Here is a 22,190-nt window from a genome sequence, read left to right on the forward strand (position 1 = left end):
AACTTCAATCTTTTCTGGAGTCAGAGGCAACTGTTTCAACAGAATGGCCACCACCCAAACAAACTTGGTTCAAGAGTGCTAAAGGACAATATCTACTTCTCCTTCCGTCATCCTTCTGCAATGTGTGCCAATCCACTCAACCTGAATGGCACACACACACCTGGATACAGTATGAATGACCACAGGATTTCACTTCAGCACCTGAATGGACATGCGGTTGACACATCACACAAGGACAGTGATAACACCACTCAGCCACAACAACCTCTGCTCACGGACACAATCTCAGCTGAGCCCTGCCCACAGAGCTCACCACAGACAGACTGTGACATACCAGCACGGCTCCAAGATACAGCACCCAAGGACGACTTTCTGGAAAACAGCCAGGGAAACCAGGACAGCATATTACAGCCTCCAATAACACCAGAGCAACAATCCCTCTCACCGGAAACGTTATCACTCTCTCCAGCATCTCCACTTCTGTGCTTCTCAGAGAAAATGGAACAACTGGTGCATGCTGGAACTAGACTATCCCACTCTTTTGCTGCGAGCCCCCAGATACCAACCAAAAAACGCCAGGCCCCACAACCACCAAAGCCTACGGGCCCAGCTCGCCCGCTCCCTCCCCCTGTGAGAGCTCTTCGGCCTCTGCCACAGCGCCAGGGCCCACACCCTCCTCCAGCGGCTCGAGGTGAACCAAAAACAACTGATACCAGCTCTCAGTGATATGTGTCGGGTCCCCGCTATGATAACAATAACTTTCTCAAATGTTTACAGAGCAAGCGGGAACCCAGTGTGCCTGTATCTTTTTCTATTGCTGTTAGATTACATGATAGAAAGTCTAAGGCCTTCAAAAGCCGTACAATAAACCCATCTAATCTGGTGCCTATTACACGACATACCAAGATTGCTGTGGGGACAAAAAGTAAGACTGTTAAGTTAGCACTTTTAAACATCCGTTCACTTAAAAATAAATCACTTTTAGTCAACGACTTAATAACCACATACAACCTGGATTTTATGTTGCTAAATGAAACTTGGCTAGAAGAAAGTTGCAGTGCAACAGTCCTCAATGAAACAGCCCCTCCTAACTTTACTTTTATGAGTGTCTGCAGAGCTGTCAGAAGAGGCGGAGGTTTAGCTGCTCTTTATAAAGATGTCTATCAATGTAAGCAAATATCATTTGGGAATTACCCGTCTTTCGAATATCTGGGTATTGTGTTAAAAGGTGCTCCACGCATTTTACTTATCATTGTTTACAGGCCTCCAAAATACTCTCCAGCTTTTGCTGAGAACTTAACAGAACTGTTATCAACAATTTCCTCAGAGTTTGACTGCTTTGCCATTGCTGGAGATTTTAACATTCACATAGATAATGCAGAAAATGTTGTGGTTTTCAATCTTTCCGAAAAACAACTTTGCAGAGATCTTTGATGCCAGAAATAATTAGACTTTATTTTCGAACGCCGTCCCGTTCCATAGAACGGCGCTCTAACGCTCTGGCCCACCGGCCCACTGGCCCTCTGGCCTTCCAGCGCGCTCCCGAGTACATTTTGGTTCAGAGTTATATACATGCATCTTCTTCCAAAGAAGGTAACACACCCTATAGATAGTTTTGGGTAAAGGTCTTTTACCATGTGACTTCTCAGAATAGAATTTTCTGCAGCAAACAACATTCCATTCAAGGTCTTTCACATACACAGAGGAAATCCAAAGTCACAGACAGAAGAAATAATTGTGTCCAAATATATAGCAAAATTACTTGTTTTCTAAATAATAAAATCTTCGACATTCCCTCCTCTGAGGCTTATTAAGCCTCACTTTCACTAGCCTTTTCCAGAGTGTAGTTTCAAAATCCAGCTCCCTCAGTTATGCTACCTAGTGACTCATTTGAGTCACTCATTCTCCTTTCCAATTACTGGATTAAGCCACCACACTCCGGAGGAGCATTCGAGCCAAACATCTCTCTCCATTTTCTTTCAGTTTTTTTTTCTTTTTCTTTCATTGGAAAGAGTAAAAAACTTGAATTCTCCTTAATCAAAAATTAAACCAAAGAATAAGGCAGTGTTATAAGTGTGTATACATTTGGTTCAGCATTGCCTGTTATTGACACAGTTATGTAGAGCATATCAAACATAAAGTTTTCTTGCGGTGTAGATATCCTCTAGGGTCTGGCTCATCAATCATCTTCTTCGTCCTCATTCCTCATTTACTGGAATCAACATCCAGGGTTTGTAAATATCAATTTGGTTGCCCTCTCAAATTAGTTTTCATTATCTTTTTTCCGCATTTCCATTTGTTTAACCTTGGTTTTCCAACTAGTGATCTTAATATACAAAGTACACAACAGAATATTAACCCACTTTTAATACTGCATCTCCAAAAACATCTCTAATTGAGAAAATCATAATTTTCCAGACTTTACATTAAGTTTTCCTTAAGTTCTGCTCTTAAGGTTTTTTAACTCAATCGTAATCGCTAAATTTTTCCTCCCTGCGCAATATTATTCAGTAAAAGTGCAACACTGATCTTTAAGCATAAGTCATTCTACTTTTTTCACATAATTGTTTTTCTCCAAATGCAGACAAATCATTATAATAAATCTCTGCTTATTATAGTAGTCTAATTGATTTATTATGCATTTTTGTTTTGCATGATCCATATGACTATTAATTCAAAATATGGCTTGGTAATAATCGCTTTTTATGAAGGAATATCAATTCTTAAATTCGAAGAATCCATCTTTTAGTCAGTCAATTTTTGTGAACAGAACACTTACACCTATCTAATAAATTGCAATACATTTCAATTACTGTCTATTTTATTACCAAATTTAAACAATAAATACCATTTTGACCTTTTTAATCTTGCATGTTGCTTCCTATTCTCATTGTAGCTCCTCAGTTCAAGACTAAACTGAATAAATTTTCTTTGTTTCTACTAATTTCTAAATAAGCTATCATGAATAAACTAATTATGTCTCATGTAATCACTCTAACTAAGAAAGCTTCAGAGCAATGTTACATTTATCTCATAAAAGTCATTCAATAAACTCATTAGACAATTAGAAAAATAACTCTAGAAAATAACTATTTGCACTATCTTACATATTCCTTATATGTACATTTCTTTTTCTGTATATCTAAACGTTTTTCTATCAACCATTTAAACCATTAGCATTATATCTTAATTATTAATAAAACTTCCTTTTGTTCGTATGCAACTTATTTTCAATCTTCAATACTTCTGTTTAGTTGACATATAATCTGACTTTATTTCTGATAGACTTCCAATCCAAGGATTACTTCTCTGTTAGAAATTTAATTTCTGTTCCTGCCCCTCCTCTGTTGATTTCATTGCTTTTACCCATCTATATCATGTCCACATAATCCATTACAAAGTGTTTTAATAGTTCTTCTGGTATACTGACATATGGCCTATTTTTGTCGCTGTTCTTTTCTTAACTTTGTTTTTGCACAAATTTCACAAAACTTTGCAAAAAATGCATTTAATTTTAACTTCATTTTAATTTAATTTCCTTATTCTTAATTAATTTTTGCCTTAATTTGAATTTCCTTACTCCCCCCTTTGCGCACTGGTTTAATACTATTGCGCATCTGGATTGAGAATATTCAAAATTATTGTTGGTTCAATAATCTGTCCTTCATGTGAAATGCCAAATATTTATTTTTGACCCCCCCTCTGGTGCCATTTAGATTGTTCATAAGGGCTTGTTTGTTACTGAATTTCAATAACTTCTTGTAAGTCTATAAACTTTCTATAAGTACTACTTAATATTAGTCAATTGCATATTGAATCAAATCTTATAAATTCAATTTTGACATTGAATATTTGTTAATACCCAGTGTTAATACTTGCTTTAATTTCAATAGCCTTAAATTAAGTATACCCTTGTATTGACAAGTTACATCTGAGTACCAATTAAGATTTATTTAAAAGTTCTTTTTAGTTCTAATTTTTTCCTTCATGAATTGTCTTAATTCCCACTATGCTATATCAATTTCTTAAAATAATTGTTAACATTATTTTAGTTTCTTTTCTTTTTTTCATTATCATTGTTTTCTATGTTGCTTTAATATATTTTTCTCTTCAATCATTTTTGTTATTGTGGGGTTATTAAGTTGCTACTGAATCTATTCAAGGACTGAACATCCATTCATAGGAAAGTTGGTTGATGTTGACTATTGTTTGAGCTTGTACTCATCTGTGTTGATTCTCTTTTCTTTGCACAGTTCTTCTCATTCCTGTGTTTCTGGTTAAGATTGTCTTTTCTTCCATTCATGATTTGATCATTCTGTTAACCTTGTCATCAATCATTACATCTTTCGCCAGGGTGTCTCCGGTGAGTCGTTCATTGCAATGGACTCTCTCTCATTGTCAGTATGTCCTTGATCCCTCACTTCAGTTGTGGGGGGTTGCTGAAGTTGGTTGGTGTATTTTAAGTTGGACTCAAGGCATGGACTCAAATGTCAGTCTGTTGATCACTTCCTCAGAAATTACAAAGCACAGTTACTGGTTCATTTTGTCAGACTCGTCCCAGAATCCTTCCTGGAATTGAGCTGCTGCTATCTGTAAATTAAAGCTTAATTATTTTTGTTAGTGAAAATAACATGTGATTTCAATCATCTGCTCATCTGTCCCATTGTACTTCTCGATGTTACCTGTAGAAAGGTCATGTGGGCTGAGTGGTGTCATTTCTGCTTTTATTAACAGCAGTGCTTTAATCCATATATTCTCATTTGTTTTTCATAAATTTGACTTTTCATCATTATTTGCAACTTTTTGCATTTTTCTCACAATAAATGTCCAATGTACTCTTAAAATTAGTCAATTCAACTCAGTTATCTGATCTCTTTGTCTTGAGTTCCACTATTAGCACATTATTTATTAGGCATCTTGGACAATACTCAACCCACTTTGACAAAAGTTACAAGACAATATTTCATACTTTTGACAAAGATCATCTCCATCATGAATGATATGCTGAAAAGAAAGTCAGACGTGTTATGCTTCAAAGAAAGTCAGATATGTTATGCGCTGCGCAAATGTGACACTGGTTTTTATTTTTATTTTTCTCTTATCATTCTTTGTTTTTTCATATTGTTACTTCAGTTCCTGACCAGGAAATTTAACCAAATCCATCCATGGTCATTATTTTATTGGGCAGAATTTGCCCTGTGGGCCCACATGTTAAATTTTAAATACAGCTGTATTGGCAAAATAATTGATTTGCCTTAGTGTTTCTTCAAACACCATCTCTCACTCATTCACACTCAGTGTCTCTCTCACACACACTGGCCAGCATACACTCTTGCAGGTTGTGCTCTAAATGTGGCATCCTATAATTTTAGCCAAGGGTTGATCAGGTCAACACAGCTATGTCAAACACTATTGAGAAGTGTCAATGATCATAAGGTTTAGTTTAACACCATTGTTATAATCCTTTTGTTTCTTTTTACAAATTCTAATAGACTAAGTATTTTAGAATAATAGGCCTGCCAATTGTAATTTTTCAAATACATTTTGTCATTTGTTTTTCTGATTTTTCCTATTCTTTTTGTTTTTTGTTCATGAGCTGCTTTAAGAAATAAATTGGAGATCTCTGCATAATCTTGGATCCATGGCCAACAACATTTCCATCTCATTATCCCAGTTTTGACAGCATTTTTTGCGATTTCGTAATTTTGGAGTAATTTTCTCCAATCTATATCTCTAAAACTTACCAAAACAAAATGGAGTGACCAGTATCATTGTTTTGCAAACAATAATAATAATCTTTGACATTTTGCCTCTATCTTTTTCTTTTCTACAGATTAATTTTTCTCATGCTTTTAGCCCTATAGTTGTTTCATATAATAGCCCTCACTATACCAAATCCAGCCTCAGTTTGAACTATTTAGTGAGTTGAGCACCCACTTGTCTCTTTCAGTGTATTTTCTTTCTTTTTTATATGGCTGGACTTGAACCTACTGAAAAAGCAGAGAGGGTTAGTTTAGCAGAGAATATAAAGAATTGCTTATGAGACCAGTGAATAATCAGAATGAATAAAGTTAATCTAATGATTAACTAAATTTGAAGCAGTCTCTATAGAGCGATCATTGAAGTTGCCACACCTGTGTTGCCTGTAAGGGAAGGATGTCGGTCGGTTTTACTGTTTTGAGATTATCAGTCTGTTGAAGCTTCTTGGCTGTCGCTCTGCATGTGTCGTCAGCCTGTCACTCAAAGGCTTGGTGTAGTAGACTGGAATATAGGCTCTGTTGTTTCTCTGCCTCTTCTGAGTTTGGGCTTTTGATAGATTTTGCCTCAGCTTTGCATCTCAGGATTTTCCTCTTGTCCTCAGGAAAAAGTCTCCAGTGAAATAGTGAAAGTTTCACCTTTTCCAGTATTAAACAGTCTTTCTCCATGCTGAGTTTTCCAGAGAGTGGTCATCTTCTGAAGGGGAGCTGAAAGCCCCTCACCCACTCTTCTTCTTCTCTCTGCAGTCGTCTTTGACCTTTGACCTCTTCCATTCGACACTGAAGCCATCTGAAACTTGAACACTCCGAGAGCTGCATAGATCAAATTAATCTTTATAAATATTTGTTCCTGAGCTATTAGCTTTTTTTTCTTTCTAAATTCCACTTTTTAACCATCTTTTTCCTAGTTCTTTTATAGTATATAATAATCAATGGTTGACAACAGCAGTTCTCCCATTCTGTTTTTAGTAAAGCAAGTTCTTCGTTGCAGGAAAAAGCAAGCTATCTCTTCTTTGCAATATCAGCAATAATCTAACTTTTGACTATCTGAGTATAATACAATTAAATAATTTTCCCTATCATAAAATCAGACTTCAATCTTTCTCCTATATTTGCATGCTGTGCTCAAAATAATCTAACATGGTGAATACAATTTTGCTCAGCCATTTCCAACAATTCCCATTACTACAATTCTAAGATTGCTGTAAATTATTTATGACTGTTGAAACTTTGTCACTCAATCTTGTTCACTTTTAGCACACTGCACAAGTTATTTTTTCCTTAGCACAAACTTAATTATCTACAATGGAATCATTTTTCTCTCACTTTGTCTTCAGGGATAATGAGATACAAATTTTAGACGTCTTCAGATATAAGATATAATATATTAAGCATGTGCATTCTTATTTATCATTATCTATTCATATATATCATTATATCAGTCCATTTATCAATTAAATATATATTTTATACTTTAACTTATTTCATACTACAATAATCTGCAAGATTATTATATTGAAACAATTGTTTTCTTTTACTATTTCCTTTATTTTATTACCCATCATTTATACAGTACTTGTCCCTCAAGCTCATTCACACATTCCTTGTCTCCTATTTTTAACCACAGGCACAGTCAAGCACACACACAGGATCCCACATACACACACACACAAGCTATACTCTACTTACAGTGTTACTCACTGTCTTTATAATCAATACATCACTGATACACTTCCCCAACACAGTGAAAAATAACTATATAAAACTTAGCCTACCCGAGCAGACTTTTGTCAAACCTATGTTTGACAAAACGGTAACCGCAGGCTATTAGCTTCCCCGAGCAGTCTCTTGTCAAATCTTTAACAAGACGGTAACCGGAACCTAAACTTGATCTGTACGCATGCTATACTTGTATCCGTCCAGGCCCTCTTACAAGTAAACACAGATCAACACTGATATCTTATCAGTACTTATAATCCTCTGTGTACATGCTATCTTATTATCCGTCGAGGCCCTCTTAATAAGAAACACAGAAAACTAATACTAAACTTCATCTGTGTACATGCTATCCCACTATCCGTCAAGGCCCTCTTAATAGGAAACACAGAAACCTGATACCCTATACCAGTTTACTTAAATCTATAAAAAACTGATAACCTCTACCAGTACACTTGTCATCCTCAAGGTCCTCTTGACAAGAAAAAACAATAACTGTTAACCTTTAACAGTAAACATAAATTCTTACGTACATACGACAAAACCTTTAGCGGCACATCAGCATCCTACCAATATTCATACAATCTGCATCAGATTATATAAACACAGGCAAACACTAACGGGAGCTCCGCCGCGCTATAACACATTACTTGATATCGTCTACAACAATAGACACTTATTTATAGAATCAAAGATCCTCTTATCAATTTTATAGTTCTTTAAACTTGGAGAAGCATTTTAAAGGGCCTTACCACTCTGGCTCACTGGTGACAACACAGCAAAAATTTGCTCACCTCAAAGTACAGTGGCCACTGTTGTCTGTGTCGGTCACCATAGTCGCCTTTCGTGGTTCCTTCTGCTTCAAAACCCAAGCCCCACGTTGGGCGCCAAATGTTGTGGTTTTCAATCTTTCCGAAAAACAACTTCGCAGAGATCTTTGATGCCAGAAATAATTAGACTTTATTTTCGAACGCCGTCCCGTTCCATAGAACGGCGCTCTAACGCTCTGGCCCTCCGGCCCACTGGCCCTCTGGCCTTCCAGCGCGCTCCCGAGTACATTTTGGTTCAGAGTTATATACATGCATCTTCTTCCAAAGAAGGTAACACACCCTATAGATAGTTTTGGGTAAAGGTCTTTTACCATGTGACTTCTCAGAATAGAATTTTCTGCAGCAAACAACATTCCATTCAAGGTCTTGCACATACACAGAGGAAATCCAAAGTCACAGACAGAAGAAATAATATTGTCCAAATATATAGCAAAATTACTTGTTTTCTAAATAATAAAATCTTCAACAAAAACAACATGGCAAAAGAAATCAAAACTGTTTTAAAAACTTTTGATCTGACTCAGCATGTACATGGACCCACACATAATCGTGGACACACTCTAGATTTACTTATCAGTAAGGGTCTAAACATTTCATCAATTGTTATTAAGGATGTAGCACTGTCTGATCATTTTTGTATTTTCTTTGATATATTGATCTCTCCTGCCATTGAAGCTAGATATGTGTCTGTCAAGAAGAGATGCTTAAATGAGAACACTAGTGTACTATTTATGAAGGCTGTATCTTTAACACCAAGCATATCTGCTGACTCTGTTGATTTTCTCCTTGATTCTTTTAACTCAAAAGTTAAGAGTGTAATTGATGATATTGCTCCTGTGAAAGTCAGGAAGAAGAGTGGCAGACAAAAAGCACCTTGGAGAAACTCAACAGCAGTGCAAAATATGAAAAGACAATGCAGAAAAGCAGAGCGCATGTGGCGGAAGACAACACTTGTAGTCCATTATAACATCTACAAAGACAGCATCCATGCTTTCAATAAGGAACTAAGCAAAGCTAGACAGACTTTCTTCTCGAAATATTATAAACAGCAATATAAACAACACACGCACTCTTTTTGCTACTGTAGAGAGACTGACAAACCCCCCAAGCCAGATTCCCAGTGAAATGCTCTCAGTGAGAAAGTGCAGTGAGTTTGCTTCTTTCTTCTCTAAGAAAATCAATAATATCAGAAAGGTGATCTGCTCATCCTTGAGTTGCGCTGGGGTCAGGCAGATCAGACAACAGCCTGAGAAAGTAGCTACTATGTCTGATTTCGAAGAAATTGATGGCAAAATTTTGGAAGAAACCGTACAGCACCTAAAAACATCAACCTGCGCCCTTGACGCACTTCCCACATCATTTTTTCCCCACATTTTTTCAAAAATATGTTACACAGCTTAGAAGCAGATCTCCTAGAAGTGGTAAATGCCTCACTTCTCTCTGGGAGTTTTCCGACCTCCCTGAAAACTGCTGTTGTCAAGCCCCTCGTGAAAAAGAGCAATCTGGATAAGACCATATTAAACAACTATAGACCGATCTCAAATCTTCCTTTCATAGGCAAGATCATTGAAAAAGTTGTGTTCAATCAGCTGAACAAATTCTTAAGCTCGAATGGATACTTTGACCATTTTCAATCTGGTTTCCGACCGCACCACAGTACAGAGACCGCGCTCATAAAAATAATAAATGATATTCGCTTAAATACTGATACAGGCAAATTATCAGTGCTGGTACTACTCGACCTCAGTGCTGCATTTGACACTGTCGATCACAAAATACTTCTTGACAGGCTGGAAAACTGGGTCGGGCTTTCTGGGATAGTCCTAAAATGGTTCAGGTCATACTTAGGAGGCAGAGGTTATTATGTGAGTATAGGAGACCATAAGTCTGAGTGGACATCCATGACATGCGGAGTCCCGCAAGGCTCAATTCTTGCGCCACTCCTATTCAACCTGTACATGCTCCCAATGAGCCAAATAATGAGAAAGAACCAAATCGCTTACCACAGCTATGCAGACGACACACAGCTCTACTTAGCCCTATCGCCTAATGATTACAGCCCCATTGACTCCCTTTGCCAATGCATTGATGAAGTAAACAATTGGATGTGCCAAAACTTTCTTCAGTTAAACAAAGACAAAACTGAAGTCATTGCGTTTGGAAACAAAGATGAAGTTCTCAAGGTGAACGCATACCTTCAGTCTAGGGGTCAAACAACTAAAAATCAAGTCAGGAATCTGGGTGTGTCTCTAGAGTCAGACCTTAGTTTCAGTAGTCATGTCAAAGCAATAACTAAATCAGCATACTATCACCTGAAAAATATTGCAAGAGTTAGATGCTTTGTTTCCAGTCAAGACTTAGAAAAACTTGTGCATGCTTTCATCACCAGTAGGGTGGATTATTGTAATGGACTTCTCACTGGCCTTCCCAAAAAGACCATAAGACAGTTGCAGCTCATACAGAACGCTGCTGCTAGGATTCTGAGCAGAACCAGAAAATATGAACACATCACACCAGTCCTCAGGTCTTTACACTGGCTGCCAGTTACATTTAGGATTGATTTTAAAGTATTATTACTGGTATATAAATCATTCAATGGCCTAGGACCTCAATACATTGCAGATATGCACAGTGAATATAAACCCAACAGATCACTCAGATCATTAGGATCACATCGGCTAGAAATACCAAGGGTTCACTCTAAGCATAGCGAGTCTGCTTTTAGCTACTATGCAAGCCGCAGCTGGAACAAGCTTCCAGAAGAGATCAGATGTGCTCCTACAGTAGTCACATTCAAATCCAGACTCAAAACACATCTGTTTAGCTGTGCATTTACTGAATGAGCACTGTGCCACTGTTCGTCCGACTGTTTGCACTGTATTTTATTTTATGTTTTAATTATTCTGATTTCATTTGATTATTTCTGAATTTTATCTTTTATTCTAAACTGTTTTAATTATTCTGATTTCTTTTGATTATTTTAATTTCTTCTATGTAAAGCACTTTGATTTACCATTGTGTATGAAATGTGCTATATAAATAAACTTGCCTTGCCTTGCCTTGCATTCCAGGCTGACTTTACGGGGGGCGAATGGCCTGGACATCCTCTATACTGGGTACATCGTGGTATACTTTCTGGTCCGAGGGGTCCCCGTCCAACAGAAAGGGGTCGTTATTGTCCGAGATCATTGCTTGGGCATTCATTGAGCACTCCTAGGGATGAACGTTATACTGGATTGCTGGGAGGAATTGTTTCGGGGCCGGCCGGCTCGAACGCCGCTGTCATCTGCGAAGGGGGACTGGGACCGAATTCTGGCCGATTGCCGAAGAGTGCACGCGACTAGCCAAGTGGAGGAGAGAGAAGGCATCGGTCGAGTTGTCTGTCGGTACGCTATGTCTGTCCCAGCCCAGAGCGAGACCGTTCTTTGGGTCCGAGTGCCTGCAGGACCCTGTGGGTCGGGTACCTGCGTCTTGGTGGAGCCCCATGAGGACTGTCAGCCCATTGAAGTGGCTCACGGGCTGGCGGTTATCCATCGAGGGCGAGTTTCAGTAAAGGTATGGAACGCCAATCCTTACCCTGTGCTCCTTCGTCGACACCAACGTCTGGTCCGAGTTTCCTCGGTACGCCCTGTCCAGGTTCATGAGCATCAGGACGTCTGCTTCAGGCAGGTGAGCTCTGCGGTGGTAGAAGTCGCCGTCTGCCCAGTGGAGGCAGAACCAGGCCCTGTGGGAGGAGGGGTGCCGACCCATTTGATGGGAGAATCCCTGAAGGGTGAGAATCTGGAAGAGGAACAAGGGTTACAGCTCGAGGAGTTCTTGAGAAAATGGCAACATGTTCTCGACCCACGAAGAAGACTATGGCTGCACAGGGGTAGAGAAGCATCAAATACCCACCGGTGAGGCGACGCCTAGCCGAGAGCGGTACCGTCCAGTGCCACCCACCCTCTATGCCGAGGTCCGCGCTCTGTTGAAAGGGATGCTGGAGGGAGGCATCGTTTCGAGAGAGCAGTAGTCCGTGGGCGGCGCCAATCGTTCTGGTTCAGAAGAAAACGGGAGCTTGGAGGTTCTGCGTTGACTACCGCAAACTTAACAGCGTAACGAAGAAAGATGCATTCCCGTTGCCACGGATTGAAGACTCACTCACCAGTCTCACCCAAGCGGCGTGGTACTCAACATTGGACCTGGCGAGTGGATACTGGCAGGTGCAGGTAGACGACCGAGATAGAGAGAAAACAGCTTTCACCACCCCGTTTGGGTTATCTGAATGGGACCATATGTCGTTCGGCTTGTGCAATGCTCCCGCGACCTTTCAGCGCTTGATGCAGCGCTGTTTAGGAGGACAAATGGTCGACTCAACACTGGTCTACCTGGACGATGTGATTGTCTTCTCCCCAGATTTCCGCACTCATTTGCACCACTTAGAGGAAGTGTTCAGGGCCATGGAGAAATATGGGCTGAAGCTTAGGCCAGACAAATGCCAGTTATTTCGGAAGGAGGTACAGTTCTTGGGGCATCGTGTCAGTGCTGCAGGGATATCTCCCGACCCGGAGAAGGTGGCGGCAGTCCAAGGGTGGGAGCCACCCCGGACCGTGAGACAGGTGCGGTCGTTTCTGGGGTTTGTGGGATATTATCGACGCTTTATAAAAGGATTCTCTGGGCTTGCTAAGCCATTGAACCAACTTCTTGCTGGTTTCGGACGTGCCCGTGGCAAAGGCTCCCCGTCAGTGCACTGGGATTCCACCTGTGAGACCGCTTTCCAGAACCTCAAGCAAGAACTTTTGAGGGCTCCTATCTTGGCCTACGCTGACTTCACCCAGCCGTTCCTTCTGTATACTGACGCCAGCAACGCAGGTTTGGGAGCCGTGTTGGCCCAAGAGTACCAAGGAGTGGAGAGAGTGATTGCATACGCAAGTCGAAGTTTACATCCCGCAGAGCGGAACGCTGCAAATTACAGTTCCTTCAAAATCAAACTACTGGCAATGAAGTGGGCCATGACGGAGAAGTTCAAAGATTACCTGTGGGGAGCCAAGGTGACGGTGATTACGGATAATAATCCGTTAGTACACTTGCAGACCGCCAAGTTGGGGGCAGTAGAACAGCGTTGGGTGGCACAACTAGCAAATTATGATTACCAGCTTAAATACCGACCCGGCAGAGAACACGTGAATGAGGACGCCCTGTCCAGACTCCCAGTCGCCTAGAGGGACGACCAAGTTCCCCTTTGTACCCCTGGCCCCGAAGACGAGTTGCTGGTGGCAATGGTGGAAGCTCCCGGGACCCTGGGGGCTGTTCCGTCCAGTTGGGGGTGGGACCCCGAGCGGTGGAGAGGGCTGCAGCAGGGAGATGCAGACCTGTGTCAGGTTACGTTGTACCTTAGACAGGGATACATGCCGAGGGCAGAGGAAAGGCGGGCTCAGACGGTGGGAGTACAACAGCTCCTAAGGCAGTGGAAGAGGCTGCGACTTCGAGAAGGGGTAATTTGCCGTTCGATACGAGATCCCCGAACGCAAGAGACAGTACACCAGGTGGTGGTACTGGAGGGCCAAGTCTCGGAGCTATTGACTGCATACCACACCCTTACTGGCCATCAGGGCCAAGAGAAGACGCTGTCACTGCTGAGGAGGTATTTCTACTGGCCTAGGATGGAAAAGAAAGTTGAGGAGTTCGTTCAGAGTTGTCCACGGTGTACGTTGTTCAAACGCAGGAAGGAAGTTCAAGCCCCATTGGTCCCCCTACGGCCCAAAGCCCCTCTGCACATCATAGGAATCGATTTCCTGACGCTAGGTCGGCCGACGGATCAATTTCAAAATATCCTGGTGATGATGGACCTATTCACTAAATACGCCTGGGCCGTCCCCACTGTAGATCAGACGGCAGTTACCACAGCCAGCATCCTTTGAAGGGCAGTGATACAACCCTTTGGCTGCCCGGAGACCCTACATTCAGACCAAGGTCCGAATTTTGAGTCCCGAGTCATCCAAGAGCTGAGCCACCTTTATGGGTGCCGGATGACCCATACGACCTCATACCATCCTCAGGGTAACGGGGGGTGCGAAAGGTTCAATCAGACCCTGTTGGGGTTATTGGGGACCCTAGAGTGAACAACAGGGCCAATGGGCCGAGAGTCTCCCCTCGCTGTTGCAAGCCTATAACAATAGTGTGCACAGTATCACCGGGTATGCTCCTTCCTACCTTATGTTTGGGCATGGCGCTCCGCTTACCGGTGGACTTGCTCCTGGGGACCGAGGCTGCGGAAAGAGGGTATAGTACCACCGACTGGTTGAATCGGCACCACCATCAACTGCTCGATGCCTACCGACGAGTCTCAGATCATCTGAGTGCAGCAGCCGCCAAGAACAAGCGGCTATACGACCGGACGGCCCGAGAGGCCCCTTTGTTGCCTTGGTAGCGAGTGCTGGTAAGGGACAACAGGCGCTCAAGGAAGGGGAAGCTCTGCGATGGCTGGGAGTCGGCGCCATATGTGGTGGAACGACGACAAGGGCCTGATGCTCCAGTTTACTCGGTACGGCCCGAGGGGAAACCAGGACCGATACGGGTGCTCCATCGAAAGTTGCTCCGTCCCTGTCCGAACTATCCGCAGCTAGCGGCCGAGGCCCCAAGTGTGCCACCCGCCCCAGAGGTACCCATGGTAGGGTGGGCTGTGGTCCCGAGGGACCCCGAAGTTGAAGCCAGAGTGGCTCCGCCCTCGCAACCCCGACGATCTCAGCGGGACACCAGAGGACAGCCACCTGAGAGGTATGGCGAATGGAATTGAGGAACACCGGTTCTAGGGACTAGAACCGATTGGCAGGGGGGGGATGTCACGGGTGACAAAAACGCTTAGCGAACGGAACCCCCTTGATGTGTCACGAGTTTCCAGAGGGAACGATTTGTGTGCGACACATCCCACTCCGGTTCCGGGTGTGGCAGAATCATTGCCCGGCCTGATTAACGCTAATGCACTACAGGTGCGAGAGAGAGAGAGGAGTGGCGTTTACACGAGCTGTTTGCTTCATAAGCCATAGATAAAAGGGCTATTGAGAAGGCGTCGTGGTAAGGTTGGTCTGTTGTTGGTACCGTGCTGGTCTCGTGCTGTTCTATGTTCTGTGGTCTGAGCAGTGGTGGACACAAGCTTATTCTGGGAAGTTGCCTGGGTGTGGAAGCTGCCCATTGAAGTCTGCTGGATTTTAGTTCGTCTGTGGGAATCTGCTGGACTGAGTTCTCAATTGAATCTGTGCTGCGAAGGGAGTGAGAGAAAGATAAGTGAATTGGTTTCATCTTACGAATATTCGAAAAGCTGATGTGAATGTAAATCCGACTGTTGGAGAAGTTATGTGTTTCAGAGTGTGCTCAGGAGGAACTGAAGAGTAAATATCTCCCCTGAGAGTGTAACGAATGGATTGAAGCCTCTAATCAGCCCTATCGTGTGAGTGAATTGCAGTGCTTTTGCCTTATTTATATACATTGATTCATTGCTGTGGGTTTGAAGTGAACACGAGTGTGATGTGTTTTTGCTGAGAAGTGGCCCAACCCCTGCTTACACGAGTGTGGCCAGTCATTATATCTGCTCTCTATCAGAAGCCTAGAGTGATACAGCTGAGCGGACGAAAGTATTCTGTACTGAGAAGAATCTTTACCTTTCTACTTACCGTCTGGGTCTGGAAGTATGCAGCATCGCTGGTGAAGTAAGCTTTTAAACCACTGTTTCACTATTGTGTACCGACGAAAGTATTCTGTACTGAGAAGAATCCTTACTTTTCTACTTATCGTCTGAGCCTGGAAGTACCCAGCATCGCTGGTGAAGTAAGCTTTTAAAACATTGTTTTACTATTGTGCACCGACGAAAGTATTCTGTACTGAGAAGAATCCTTACCTTTCTACTTACCGTCTGAGTCTGGAAGTGTGCGGCATCGCTGGTGAATCTGAGTCTGGAAGTGTGCAGCATCGCTGGTGAAGTAAGCTTTTAAACCATTGTTTCACTATTGTGCACCGACGAAAGTATTCTGTACTGAGAAGAATCCTTACCTTTCTACTTACCGTCTGAGTCTGGAAGTATGCGGCATCGCTGGTGAATCTGAGTCTGGAAGTGTGCAGCATCGCTGGTGAAGTAAGCTTTTAAACCACTGTTCACTATTGTGCACCGACGAAAGTATTCTGTACTGAGAAGAATCCTTACCTTTCTACTTACCGTCTGAGCCTGGAAGTATGCAGCATCGCTGGTGAAGTAAGCTTTTAAACCACTGTTTCACTATTGTGCACCAACGAAAGTATCCTGTACTGAGAAGAATCCTTACCTTTCTACCTACCGTCTGAGTATGGAAGTATGCAGCATTGCTGGTGGATCTGAGCCTGGAAGTATGCAGCATCGCAGGTGAAGTAAGCTTTTAAACCACTGTTTCACTATTGTGCACCGACGAAAGTATCCTGTACTGAGAAGAATCCTTACCGTCCTACTTACCGTCTGAGTCCTGAAGGGAGCCGTATTATGGGTGAAGTCGCCGTCAGGGCAAAACTGTGACAAGTAATCAGTATCTACCCGTAGCTGAAGAAGACCTGGAAGACACGGAGGTCTATTACGTCAATGCTCATTGATTTATTGTGTATTAAGATTGTTATTCCTTTGAAATTATCTCTGGTCTCGTCATCTATCTGTTGCGTGCCTGTGGTGTCGGCTCCTCACGGTGGTGTGCAAGACAGGGGCGGCTGGTCATCCGGGCACGCACCGGTGACAAAAGACTTCTTAGTAATTTTTAAAATATTACTATAAATTACAGCAACACCTCCCTCTTTGCCTTTCAGATGAGGTTCATGTTTATAACAGTAATCTTGCAGGGTGGACTCATTTAAAGTAATGTAATCGTTTGGTTTTAGCCAGGTTTCTGTCATACACAGCACATCTAGGTTATAGTCTGTAATTATATCATTAACAATAGGCCTAAGTGCTTTTGAAGTAAGGGATTGAATATTCAGCAACCCAAGCTTTATCATTTGTTAATTTGTATTATTTCTGTTTTTTAATTGTTGAACATCAATAAAAATTTTACCCTTAGATGGGTTTGGAAGTTTTTTGTATTTCCTAATTTGGGGAACAGACACAGCCTCTATATGATGATATCTAGGTGAAAGAGCCTCTATGTGATGGGATTTATCTGACCTTGGTGACGTGAGACAGCTAGCAGACGGTCGGTTCAGCCAGTTTGTCTGCTTCCTGACCCGAGCCCCAGACTGTCATGTTTGAGCTCTAAGACTATGTGCCATATTACTAGAGAGAAGAGCAGCACCATCCCAGGAGGATAAATACCATCTCTTTTCAACAGGTCAGGTCTGCCCCAAAAACTTTTCCAATTTTCTATGAATTCTATATTATTTTGCGGACACCACTTAGACAACCAGCCATTGAGTGATGGCAATCTGCTAACTATCGAACAGGGGGCCAGAGCAAATTAAAGTGCCTGCCACCGTACTTGTGAGTTCACACACCTCTTTAACATTAATTTTAGTGATCTCCGACTGGCGAAGTCGAACATCATTAGTACCGACGTGCATAATAATCTTAGAGAATTTACGATAAGCATTAGCCAGTACTTTTAAATTTGCTTTGATGTCAGGCGCTCTGGCACCCTGCAAACATGTGACTATGGTGGCTGGTGTCTCTATTTTCATGTTCCGTGTATTTGAATCGCCAATAACTAGGGCACATTCAATATGATTCTCAGTGGGTGTCTCACTGAGAGGGGAGAATCTGTTTAATGTTGTAATCGGAACCGAAGAGCAGTGTTTTGTCCCGCGACTACAGCGCCTCACCGTCACCCAATTGCCCTGCTGCACGGGCTCTACTTCAGCTAGAACCAAACAATGTACAGTGTTCTCTAAGCTAGTCACATCCAAAGCAGAATCTAAAGCCCTTGCACTCTTACAATTAACCTCAATTAAAGTTTGGATGCCTGTCTCTAGTTCTGAAATCTTCTCAGTCAGCCTGACTATCTCCCTGCATTCATCACATGTAAATCCTGTGCAGACAGAGAAGGCTATACTATACATGTTACATGAAGTGCAAGTCACAAGAAGAGGAGAAGATGACATGACTTACCGTGTTTGTTGACTGATTCTACTTACCACAGCTTTGATGGATTTGTAAAAGGCGCGAGCTAAATAAATAAATAAAGACGGCACGGATGGCACGCTAACAAGCTAGCGAATTAGTAGCTTGTTGTCCTAGCAACGATTTAGACTGAAGCTAGCGATGTCAGGTTAATATGTGATGTTGAGTAAGTTGTATTTAGCAGTATAAACAACAGGGAATGGTAGTAAATTATGATTCAAAACAAAAAGATATACGAAGCTACAAATTCAATGAGCCTATAACAGAGCTGCTTTTTTTTTTTAAAGTCACTCACACATACAAAAACAAATGAATTGAATAAGCCAATGACTGAACCTTTTTTTTGTATGTTCAAATCAATCACCTGTCCATGCACACACAAACAAACAAACAAACACATGATCTACTACTTTGTCTTTTCCTTATAGTATGGTCATATCTGTATCCTAACACAGATATATATATATATTTTAAATGACAATTTTTACTTGTGATAAAGTCAAAAACTTAAGAGGTTAAATTCGTAATTCGTAATTCAGCCTATATGCAGCCATTGAGTACTACAGCCATCTGGTGGCTACTGATATTATTGCTTTTTTGTTAATTTTATACCAACATAAGACACCAGAAGCAAGTTTATTTATAAAGCATAATGCATAAAGTGGCAATTCAAAGTGCTTTACAAATAGTCAGATGAAAAAACACAGAGAATGTGCGGTAAAAGAACATAGAGAAATAAAAGATTAAAGTGGGCCTATTATAATGATAAATAAAAGATGCCTAAAGACTTGCCTTACAAGGCGGTAATGTTAGCAGTGAGCTAAACCATCTCTCTCAGTTTCAGCAACATTCAGTATACAATAAGTGAGCTGAGGCATGGAAGCTCATCCTTGTGCTAGGTTGGATTAATGTGGTCTGTTCTTGTTCTTTACTGATTGGGTGATAACCATAGACATCATATAGATAGGCGCCCTATCGACCGCTACTGCCTATTGGCGCAGACGAGCCGTGGGGCCGCCATCTTAAACCGGTCACCCGCTCCGCGTAATCTGTTTGGCAGGTGCAATTAGCTGTCTCACTGAATACCGAACTGATTTTCATGCGCGTTGTTTTGCTGCAAAGGTCATACATGTAGCTACGTACAGGACACATTGAATATTTTATTCACAAATACAACCAATAGTACGGTAATGTTAAATGTTAAATCTTACTTGTGAAAAGTAATCCTCGAGTGATGGTCCGCCGATTTGAGCAGGAATATGCTGCACAGTGCTCTGGCATCTACTGCTGCTATGCAACGCAAATAGGAGTATGACCAGTTTAAGATGGCGGCCACATTTCTTCCGCCATAGCAGCCAATAAGGCGTCTAGCTCTATATGATGTCTATGTTGATAACAGTTCAAAATTATTGGCTTTGGAAAAGACAGGGTGGAGATCATTATCATTTACTACGCGTCTTGTGAAGCGTGATATACGCGTCATTGGGGACACTGTGCCCCGTAAAAAGCGGCGTTACATGAGCATATAGAGCATCGTTTTTTTCATAAAAAGCAGCGTCCTGGTCATTCAAACGGTGCTTTTTACGGCATTTTTTTTACAGAACGAGGTAGGAAAGTGGCTCATTGTGAGCCTTTTAGTGTTCCATACTATAATGCATGATTGCCGTGTGTGTATCTCTCGCGTGCATTCGTGTATGGAAGGCCAAGGGTATGGCGCTCGGAATGTTCCATTCGGCGACAAGACTGACAAGCACGACAGATAACGGAAGGCCAAGAGGGCCAAAAACACATGAATTTTAACGCGTTAATGCATATTTCCATATTATTGTCCTTACTCACATTGCTTTGCTCACAATACACAAATGCTCATCTGTACCTGTAATTTCATGCACAGCAAATCATGAGTATTTTGCATTGGTGTTCTGCCCCATATGCTCTTTTGTATCTGTGGAATCTTTTGAGACTGTCGTTCCGCGGCCTTGATTCACAAATGTACACAAGCCTATCTGTCCCCATTACCTGCAAAGATGCGATATTGTATCTTCCTCCAGAGGGCGCTAACCGGACTTCGAGCTGCATCTTTCAAAGGGCTGGATTCATTTTGTTTTCTGACTTGGCGAGACAACTGAAGTCTAAACATTTTTCACTAAATATCATATACTGTACAAAAATGCAAATATAGAGTATTTGAGGACTGGAACTAACTGTTGTATAAAATGTTTGGGGGTCATTGCAGCAAGAAAGCAGCATTGGTACATCAAGTGTGTGTAAATACTTTACTAACCTAACACTAGATATTGTTGAAAACGAAAGTAAAAGCATGACGCACGCTCATTGTTTTACCGGGAAATGAGAGTTCAGTCTCCTTATTAAAATATTATTTTTTTTCTTATATTTATTTAAACATAGTAATGATGTAGGCTACCTCTAATTCACCCGCAATTCATTGGAATATTATTTTGTAAGTCTCTATATGATATCTATGGTTCAACCCCTACCCCACACGTGATTTTTTTAAGCTGTTATGTGTCTTGAAAAAGGCAGTTGCCTTATCATGCAAATTGTGCTCATAAACTATTCTAATTCAGACTTTCTGGGGAAGCTTATTAATGGTGACGTTGATGTCATGGGACCGTGGTGTAGTTAATTTATATCCTACCTTTCGCTTTTTACTTATGGCGACTGCATTTATGTTTCAAAATTCATAAAAGTTGTGTTCATCTGTGACAATTATCTTGATGGACAAAACGTGCAATCACAGAGCTTGTTTTTTTGCGATAATCCAACAGCCTATAGAAAAATCATATTGTTTTTTGTTGTTGTTGAGGGAACCAGGGTTATAATAAACTGCCGATTGGCCTACAAAGACGTCATACCTGCACCACTTAGGTCAAGCAAGAACCCAAAACAAAAACTATCTGACAGAATTTTATTAATGACTTTTTCAGATCTGTCACTCATATCCACACTTCTTGAATCGCTCTAGCTCCTGTTTAATACTTATGTCCAGTGTAAATAGAGTTCAACAAACCTTTATTTTGGTCAAAACTTTATATAACACAGCCTCTCTCACTGTTTTTAAACAGTGTATCCTAAAACTCCAACCTCACGAGAAGGACAATGCTCCTTGACATATAATAAACAGACAGCACTGCTAATTAACAAGACTGTATTCACCACTATCTTGTATTTAAAGACTACAAGGGCAGCTTGTTACTCTAGCATTCAAATGCACCATCACAAACTTTGGAAGGTGAAACGCTCATTGTCATAAATTAATGAGCAACTGGTATGTTGTAGGTCACCTTAGTATTGAGGCAGAAGACAAGGTGAAAAACAAGGAGAGGGTGGTGGTTTAGTCATAGCTCAAACTTACTGCACCTTCAGTGGCTTTGACAGTCACCCTTACCCTGAACAATAGATGCCATTGTTCCCTAGACCGCATGCCAGTGTGAAGGACACGACTTCAAAATGGGACACTTTCTAGAGTCATCCATGGCTGCAAGCTCTTGCTTTAGTCTGTCCAGAATGTGACACCTCACTTGAAGATAAAACAATCGCCACAAAAGAGGCCTGTCACTTCTTTTCTTTTCCCCTCCATTTCTAAAATCTAAAATATGCCAGAAGAATCAGTAGAAGGAAAAAAAAAAATCAATAACCCCCAGGTCCTTTTTCTCCTTCAAAAAGAAAGGTGTGTGTGGTTGTGTATCTCATCGATTCCACTCAAAGACTTTGACCTATACAACACAGATATCTTGTGAAACTAAGAAAAACTTATGAATGGGT

Source organism: Siphateles boraxobius, unplaced genomic scaffold (assembly GCF_051911475.1).
Source record: "Siphateles boraxobius isolate OS27281-9 unplaced genomic scaffold, OSU_SipBor_1 130, whole genome shotgun sequence".
In the NCBI taxonomy this organism is placed as follows: Eukaryota; Metazoa; Chordata; class Actinopteri; order Cypriniformes; family Leuciscidae; genus Siphateles; species Siphateles boraxobius.